The sequence below is a fragment of the Podarcis bocagei genome (genome assembly GCF_964188305.1).
Source record: "Podarcis bocagei genome assembly, chromosome: 7".
Classification (NCBI taxonomy): Eukaryota; Metazoa; Chordata; class Lepidosauria; order Squamata; family Lacertidae; genus Podarcis; species Podarcis bocagei.
The window spans coordinates 24,970,809-24,980,016 of NC_138132.1; the positions used below are offsets into that span (position 1 = coordinate 24,970,809).

At 46.4% G+C, this 9,208-nt stretch overlaps 1 long non-coding RNA gene across 5 annotated transcripts in view; it reads right to left on the bottom strand.

The window, feature by feature from the left end:
• LOC308591346 overlaps window positions 1-7,574 on the bottom strand; it is a 37,298-nt gene extending 29,724 nt beyond the window's left edge. For 2 of the 5 annotated variants that reach the window (XR_014010115.1, XR_014010116.1), the window contains exon 1: window positions 6,506-7,486. This is a non-coding gene — a long non-coding RNA (uncharacterized lncRNA). Of the gene's footprint in view, window positions 1-6,505 lie in introns of all 5 variants that reach the window. The other 3 variants (XR_014010114.1, XR_014010117.1, XR_014010118.1) reach the window with 3 other exon arrangements.
• Window positions 7,575-9,208: the final 1,634 nt, after the last annotated feature.

A 9,208-nucleotide genomic window follows, 5' to 3' on the forward strand; every position in this document is an offset into this window, starting at 1 on the left:
CTCAGAAGCATTTAAGCAGATGCTAGGTATCGATCCAACAAGGATGGCACAACTACGCTGGCTGGGGCTGTAGGTTGGCAAAGGCTCTGTATGGACACATCACCAATATCTGCCAACAGAGGATACACTTAATGTATCTGGTGCTGTGGGATCAAGTTCATGGAAGCTTCCACCACCGTAAATCTATTAATACCTTTAAGATTCCATGTATATGTGTCTGTAAAATTATATTCCCAACTGTCCCAGGCCACTGCTTTTCTCAGTATACTCACTCTTGTGGCACGAGTATTCAGTGCTGCCTTGGGCAATTTTAGACTCTGGACTAAACTGGTCTCACACACCACCCCTCTGGAATTAAGTGGTCCTTCACAGAGGCCCTTTTTGGAAAGAAATGTCTGCTACTTCGCTTCTTCTGAAACATGGCAAGCCAGCCCTAACAAACCTGGGGGGTTGCAACATGCAGCGAGACCACACAGGCCCTCCCCCCAATCCAGTAGCAGAAGCAACACCCAGAAGGAGCCCCAGTATTAGGACAGCAGTCGCCCCTTCTAAGCACCAGAACCATTGGCAGGCGCCCAGTCATGCTGACCCCCAGCCCCAGCCTTTGCCACTGCATGGCAAGTAGTTTTCCAGAATGCAATAGGAAGGTTTGTGGGCCATCCCTGGAATATTGAATTACTCACAACTTTTACAGTTAAAATCAAGAGCTCGCAATCGCAGGCAACCTGATCCTGGGTGTCTGGGGAAGGAATGGCTGGCTCCAGAGCACCAGAATAATCTAGTTTATCTCCCTATTCCTTCCTGCCACCCTTTGCTTCTGTTTGGGTCTACGCTGGCATTTGGCTCCCTATGCATGGGGGCCTCGCCATTTGATACCAGGGCTGGAAATGTGCCACCTAGGAAACCCTAGCTAGAAATAAGCAAAAGGGGATCTGCTTGCTGCAAATTCTATACAGTATACTGCTACAGCATGGTTCGCTGGCCAAGTGGAGTGGGGGGTATAAATTAATGGGCTGGCTAAAGCCTTTTGTAACTGTGGTTTTTCAAGCCATATTTGCCAGCCTTCTTGGAGCAGTGAAAGGAATGGACCAGTGGTCCGTCGACTCCAGCACCCTGTTCCCACAGCCGTCACCCAGTTGCCTGTGGGAAACCTGCCCGCAGGACCCTGAGTGAAACAGCAGTCTCCCCAGTTGTGATTCTCAGCAGCTGGCAAATGCAGCCATTGTGTTGGTTCAGACACCAGGCGCTACATGGCAAGGGGGACCAATGATGTAAGACAGTCTGTTCCCAAAGAACAAATCAGAATTGGAGGATAAGTTGGGAGGCAGGACCTGGAAGAATCACCAACAAGACCTGGGTTCTGCAGCAAGTGGGTATTCAGAGGCATACTGCCTTCCAATGCTGGAGGTGATTTCTGGAGGTTTAAGTTAACAGGCACCACAGGCCCATTCGCTTTCATTCTCTGGCTCAGACACGGGTCAAATAGGTGCATGGGAAGAAGAGAAAGGCAGGCCAGGGGAATGAAGAACAGGTCCACCTGCATATGAATAAGCAGCATTTTTAATGAATGCATTAAAAAAACCCAAAAGCAAACATACACATAGAGCCACATTTAGAAGAAGAAGAGAAGAGTTTGGATTTGATATCCCGCCTTTCACTCCCTTTTAAGGAGTCTCAAAGCGGCTAACATTCTCCTTTCCCTTCCTCCCCCACAACAAACACTCTGTGAGGAGAGTGGGGCTGAGAGACTTCAAAGAAGTGTGACTGGCCCAAGGTCACCCAGCAGCTGCATGTGGAGGAGCGGGGAAGCGAACCCGGTTCCCCAGATTACAAGACTACTGCTCTCAACCACTACACCACACTGGCCCTGCCCAGCCAAGTTTCAGGTTTTAGAAGCAGCAGAAAGCAAAGGAAAGAATGTGACCAGCACACAAAAAAGCAGGTGGGGAAGAAGGTGTTGCAAACTGTTCATCTGTTTTCACATTCAGCAACGCCTAGGGTGGACACCTATGCCTCACCGAAAAAGAGAAAACTTGTGACCAAAAGCAGGCCCAAAGTTGGCACAACATTTGCACGCGCCAATATACAAGTATCTAGATGCACATTTCAGAAATAATTGCTGTGAGTTAAAATAGAACATGTTGAGTCAGATCATTCGATGGTCCCTTTAGATCAGTGTTGTCAACACTGACTGGTAGCAGCTCCCCGGGGTTTCAGATGGGAGGGCATTCCCAAGTCCTACCTGGAGATGCTTGGGATGGAACAGGTGTGTCATTGCGAGTGTATTCTGCAACATGTTACTGACAAAAAACAACAGTGCATTAGCGGTGGATTTCTTCCGCAATGCTTCCCCAAAGCTACCACATCACTGCTGTCTGGAGTGGCTCTAAAGCAGCAAAAGGGGGATGGGGGGCATTCCTGGAACACTTGTGGTATGAAAAGGTATGGGATTTCAGCAGGAAATTACAGGATATGAAGCTATCCCAAAAATTTCGCAGGTTTGAAAGCGGGAACATGTACGGCTCCCCAAAAAGCATCACGACCACAATGTAAAACTAGCAAAACAGTGGTATAAAAGCATTTTTTAAAAAATAAAAATAAAAACAAGCTCTAAGGAAAGGCAGGGCAAAAAGGTACAGCTTTAATTGTATGTATTTTCTTGAGACACTCAACTCTTTTGTCTTAGAGGAAGCAGGGGAATGGAGGTTGGAAGGGATGTGCAGGATAATTACACAAACAGTAATGCTTGTTACCTCAAGCTGGGTATTCCAAATGAAGGTTCTTTGGGCTTGATTGTTAAATTACAATTCCCAGGGCACGTGCCAAATAAATCCACCTCACAGGTCTGGGAAAGTTAGGCAGGCTCGTTCCTAGAGCCTACAGAACAGCAAGTGTAGCAACACAGAGATAACAACCAGAGTATGTGAAGGAGCAGCAATTTGTGGTGGTGTTCCTTGCATCTCCTCCACATCAGGAACAGTTCCAGGCCAAGACATTCCGCTGCCTGAAAGGGAGCCTAAAAGCCTTCTCACCTGCGCTAGGACTGGCAACATTCAAAAAACGTTTCACTACCTCATTAAAAGGCAAAACTATCAAATTTGCATTCTGAAACAAAATGCAAACCAAAACACAGCCGCCCTTCAAAATTCATACCTCTCCGAATTTGCAGTGCAGTTCCCCAGCCAAGTTATATGTTCAAAAAATGTGTATGCCAAGGTAAAGTGTGCATTGTAAAGCATGCAAAAACGTGGTTGGATTACTGCAATGTGCTCTGTGTGGGGCTACCCTTGAGGCTGGTTCACATAATAATAATAATAATATTAATAATTATTATTTATACCCCGCCCATCTGGCTAGGCTTCCCCAGCCACTCTGGGTGGCTTCCAACAAAATATTAAAATACAATAATGCATCAAACATTAAAAGCTTCCCTAAACAGGCTGCAGCTAGTACAGAACATGGTTTAGCTAGGTTGCTCATCAGAGGCAAATTATTGCCAGCATGCAACACCTTGCATGTGGAATTTGCACTGGCTTTAAATCTACTACTGGGCCAAGTTCATGGTGGCGTTGGTACCAACATACAAGGCTCTATACAGCTCAGGATGAGGTTACTGTACTAGAGAGACTGCCTTATCCCTTATACAACCAGTAGATCTCAGCAGTCTACAGGAATGTTTCTCCTGGCCAGCTCCATAGTAACTCTATGGCTGCCCCTGTTCTGTGGAATAGCATTCCTGTCAACATACGACAGGCTTTTTTTACTATCTGCACTTTCCAGAAACAACTGAATACACTTTCGTTCCTACAGGCTTTCCCAGCTGGATAAATGGGTCTTTGCCCAGAGGGTATATTTTGCATTGTTTTAGTTTTGTTTTTAAATGTAGCAGCTCCCCCCCCCCTTTTCATTGCACATAGCTTTGAGACAGCTGTGCAGAAATGTGTTGTCGTTGTTGATAATAATAATAATAATAATAATAATAATAATAATAATAATGTGAGGTTGCTTCAAGGAGAAGGAAACCTTTGGCAGGCTAGGGGTTCTAGAACAGGATGAGCAAGGAGAGCAGGGAAGAATTTGTCAGGGTGTAAGAGGGGTAAAGCTTCGCACAGATTCAGGAGGGGACAGGAAACCAGCGAAGGGAGTTCAGGAGGGGTGTGTCAACAATGGCTTTGGTGAAAGAAGCTCTCTTCTCCAGCCCATCATTGAGGCTGTTGGGACTGGTCTTGCCTTCCCAGACTGGTGGAGGCAGGTCCATCAGGGCAAATGGGGCCCTGCCCCAGTCTACCTTCAGCCACCCGCCACCTGCCTGTCTTCTTGCTTACAGCAGTCTAGGGGGCTCAGCATTGTCCTTGTAGAAAGAATTCAGGGGCCCAAACCAGAATTAGTTAGCTCCACCTGTCTTTGGGATCTACCTACTGTTTCACTGCATTTGCACTAAAGAGCTAACAAATTTCCATGAGGATGGTTTTTATATATTAAAAAAATAATCACAAAGTGATGTGGAAATGTGAAGAACTAAACTCTCCCTCTTTCTATAAGAAACTGAAAGAAACCAAAATTGACAGATTCACCCATCCTTACTCCCAGGTAACCAGGCTTAGGACTGCAGCCTGATGCAGCCTCTTAGTTCACCTTCCTGCTGCCCAACCAATTCTTGAAGGAAAGGGGAGGGGGAAGGAGGCCACAGTCTCTGGATGGAGAAAGACAGCAGAGAGAAGTTTTGTCCCTCTCCCAAACCACTAGAACTCATGCACATCCAGTGAAGCTGGAAGATTCACAGCAGATAAAAAGGACGCACTTCTTCACACACGCATAGCTAAACTATGGAACTCACTGCTACAGGAAGCAGGAATGATCACCAGCCTGGATGGCTTTAAAAGAAGATGGGACGGATTCATGGAGGAGAGGGCTATTGATGGCTACTAGCCATGGGGGCTACGCTCTGCCTCTACAGCTGGGAGGCAGCGATACTTTCCAATGCCAGCTGATGGAAGCCACAGAAGAGGAGAGTGCTCTTCTGGTCAGATCCTGCTTGTGGGTTTCCCAAAGGCATCCACGTTGCCCACTGTGACAGACGGGTGCTGGACTAGATGGGTCATTGGCCTGACCTTCCTAGCCTCTTACCCACAAATCTCATGCCTTCCAACTTCTTCCCCCACTGTTCCAAATGACATTAACCTTGGGTTTGCAGCGGCAGCGCTGCACGTGATCAGGAAAGCTAGTCAAAACTAACCCGTGTGCCGCTCAAGGCAAGCAAAACTTTCTCCCTGTTTTGTCTGCTGGCGCTTTGCCCTCCGCCCTGGTTATATGGGGCTCTGCTGGCTCCTGCGTGTGCAAGCCACAGCAGGGATGTTCTCCAGCAAGTGGAGGGAGACAGAGAGAGAGAGAGAGAGATGAGATTCCGCAGTGCTTCCCTGGCACAGCCTTCTTTCTATGCCCGGAATCTGCTGATCTTTCACTCCCAAGCCAGGAAAATCGTCCAGCAAAGCGCCTGCCCCTCAGCTGCCGGCACTGCAGTCTTACAAGGCTTCTCCCCATCCCCAAAACACACACGCACAACAGCTCAACCTTTAAAATTAAATTTTAGAGCACGGGGAGGGGCAGGGCTTGCTAGATCGGCGACGCACATTGCAGAGATGGCTTTCTGGACACAAACAGGTGTGTGCGTCCCCCACTCCTCCCCGCCCGCAAAAGTTTGGGAAAGCAGGAAGTCTCTCCTTTAGATGACTTGGCATGTGCAGAGAATTGGAGGCGGCGGGGCAAGGCGGAGAAGGAAGGAGCCGGCGGGAGAGCCGCTATTATCGCCGAGAAGTTTTCTCCAGCGGCGTGGTCGCCTCGGCGTCTCCGTTTGCTGAGTAATGGCAACACGGAAACGTCACCGCAACGCCGCCGAGATGTGCAAAGTCATTCCAGGCGTCGGGAGAATCTCGACAGCTTTGGAAAAAGGAGAGCGGCCAGATCTGGACTGATGAGGAGATTCTACTTCTGTGCCGCTTTTCATCCGAAGGAATCCCAAAGCGGAATAATTAATAATAATAATAGGCAGCAACCCAGAGGAGGGGGCCGCGTTTTCACCCCTTCCCCCCTCTCCCCTCCCCACCCCACCCCATAACATACCTCACCCCCTAAATCTGCAATCCTCTTCAAGCAAAAGAGAAAAAGTAGCGGTGGCAAGAATGGGAGAGCGCTGGCCCAGTTAGATCACAGAATCCACCAACTCTCCAAAGTGGTCGTTTCATCTGCAGAGAGAGAGAGAGAGAGAGAGAGAGAGAGAGAGAGAGAGAGTCTGTCCCTTTCCTCTTCTGGCTTGCAAGTTGTAATTCACTGGCTTCTTCGAGCCTTCTTCCTCTTCCTCCGCTCCACCCCAAAGACCTGGATACCCCAAAAACGAATCTCCTTCGTTTTAGCAATGACTTTCTGCCCCAGTCCCAGCCCCATCAGCGCTCTCTCTCTCTCTCTCTCTCTCTCTCCCCCATCCGCCCTTCCTCGAATCTGGCCTTACCTGAGCCGGTCACTTTTGCAAAGCAGGCCCGGAGCAGCCCAGCGAGTCAGGGGCGAGTTAAAGGAGACTCCTCGCCCTTTAAGAAGCAGCCGCTCTGCCTCCGCCAGCCGCTCTCGGGAGCCCTTTCCACCTGCACCGCTGGGGACCTGCCTCTTCTGACGTCACTCCAGCGATGGGCCACGCCCTCCGTCCACCGTTCGCTGTTGGTCACTGGCTGGCTGTCCCGCCGATCATTTCCCTCCGGGGCGCAGCGTTCCCGGACCTTGGCAGCTCCAATGGATGGAGGCGGAGGCGGCTGGCAGGTGAAGCCGCGTGACGCCTGAAGCAAAGAGGACCGAGAGACAGCGTCTCAAACCCCCCACACACCTTAAAAAAATAGGATTAGTGCATGCAAAAAGTGCCAAGCCGGGAACAGCCAGTTCGTTTCCAGCTGCTACAGCTGAATTTGAGGAAAACCTTTGCAGCATTCTGATTGGCTGGAATGGCCGTGATGTCACAGAAAGTTTTTGCTCGGGCACTGACATGACCTCAGGAAGCCAGCCCAGAAGCATTTGCAATTTCTAATAGAATTCCGATACTAAAATAAGCTCCATCACTGAAATTCAAACTCTCATCTATGGATTACATCTGCTTTTTTAAAAGAAATAAATAAAGAGAAAGTCTCAAGCCATCCACTGAAATATATAAAGTTTCTAAGTTAAACTTTCCTCCCCCACAAATGGGATTCCTGTATCACAAGACTCATTTGCCAGAGATACACATATTTTGGGGGGCTTATGATGGTGATTTTAACAATGCAATCCTATGCATCTGTACCCTGAAATAAGTCTCACGGAGTTCAATAGGATTTACTCCTGCGAAGGTACATACAAGATTGTAGCCTTAAAAGCTCCTGCCTTCAGAATCGCCAGAGTTTTCTGTATAGTACAATAGCTGGTTGAGAGAAAGCTTCCTGGGAACAAATAAAGAGGGGAGAGTCTTTGTAGTAGACTGACCTTATTTGTGATTTGATAGCTTTCTTTTATAAAGAAATTGAAAAGCAAATAAGGAAATGCCTTTGTGAAGCAATTCAGGCCATTAAAATCCTGATAGTAACTCTTCTGTTTAGGGAAGCTTTTAATACTGGATGAATCATTGTATTTTAATATTCTGTTGGGGAAACCCAGCCAGATGGGTGGGATATAAATAATAAATTTATTATTATTATTATTATTATTATTATTATTATTATTATTATTATTATTATGCTGTTCAATGTGTTCTCAGCAAATAATTATTTTCAATATTTAAGTTGATGTTATTTATCTGTTTAGTTTACTTGAACTTATTGAAGCCCACTTGTAGCCACGAGAGGCTAAATGGCTTGCAAAAGACTCCCACAATCAAAATAATGTTCAGGTCGGGCATCATGAACAGAAATAAAATTGTGACCCCATGATGCCAGGATTATCTATTTCCTGTCCCTTGGGCGTAGCCAGGATTTATGGTTGGGGGGCGGTAGGCTTCATGTTAGAGTGGGCAGAACTTCACTTAGTTAAGTAGTTTTATTGATTTACTTGATTTAGGGGGGCAGCTGCCCCCCTTGACTACACCCATGTCCTGTCCACATCCATGGTGTTCTTTGATATTGCCCTTCAACCTCTGAACCAGCCAGATTTTGCTCAGTCTACAAGGGAAGCTAGCCTTTCCTATGCCATGTAGATCAATACTGTTCCCAGGTAGGGGGTTTCCCTCCCTGGTGGATGACATCTGGCAGTTTCCTTCTCTTTCCCTGCCTCCTGATGAGTAGTAGTATGAGCTTCTATGTAAACTGCTTAGACGTTTTTTGTTTAGGCGGTCTATAAGTCTTGTTAAAAAAAATTATAGGTATAGGGAGTTTCTGCCACCACTGCTTTTTTATTTGACATTACTTTGATTTTTCTTACTGTACTTTTTAATTATTGAATGTTAAATTGTGTGTATTTGTGTATGTGCGTGCATGTGTGAACACAAGTAAGTGCATACGACCTGCCTTATATCTGGTATTGCTCGGGATTGCTAAGAAACAAACAAACAAACAAACAAACAAAAATCAGTGTGGTTTTGAAGCCAGTGCTTAAAATCAGTGCGGTTTTTAAAGGTTCAGGTCACCATCTTGATTCAAAATGGCATCCAGATGTATCCAAGCAGAGACAAGCAAAACCCTGCCTCTTGATTTCAGGAACCATCATGTAGAATTTGGTTATGAGATCTTCAGAGATCTCCAGTGCATATCAGACAATCAACTTTCCAAAATATATAAGGTGAGATCCATTGTTTGTCCTACTCTAAGCAGGCCCACTGAAATTAACGGATGGAACTACCACAACAGGTTCCTTAATGTAATGAGTCTACTCTAAGTAGGTTGACTATGATCCATTGTTGATGGTAGATATAGAAAGATAGAAAGATGATAGAGATAGATAGATAGATAGATAGATAGATATAGATGATAGATAGATGATAGATAGATAGATAGATAGATAGATAGACAGATAGATAGATAGAGATAGAAGTGATATATAAAAAAACTAATGCGGGTTTTTTTTTTATGCACTTTAAAACTTCTGAAGACTTGCATAGAACACCAGTGGCCAAAGAGAAATCTTGGGCAATCCCAAAACTCACATCCAGCTGCTTGGGGATTAATTGGACCAAAGGAAGGCATTGCTTCACACGGTGTAG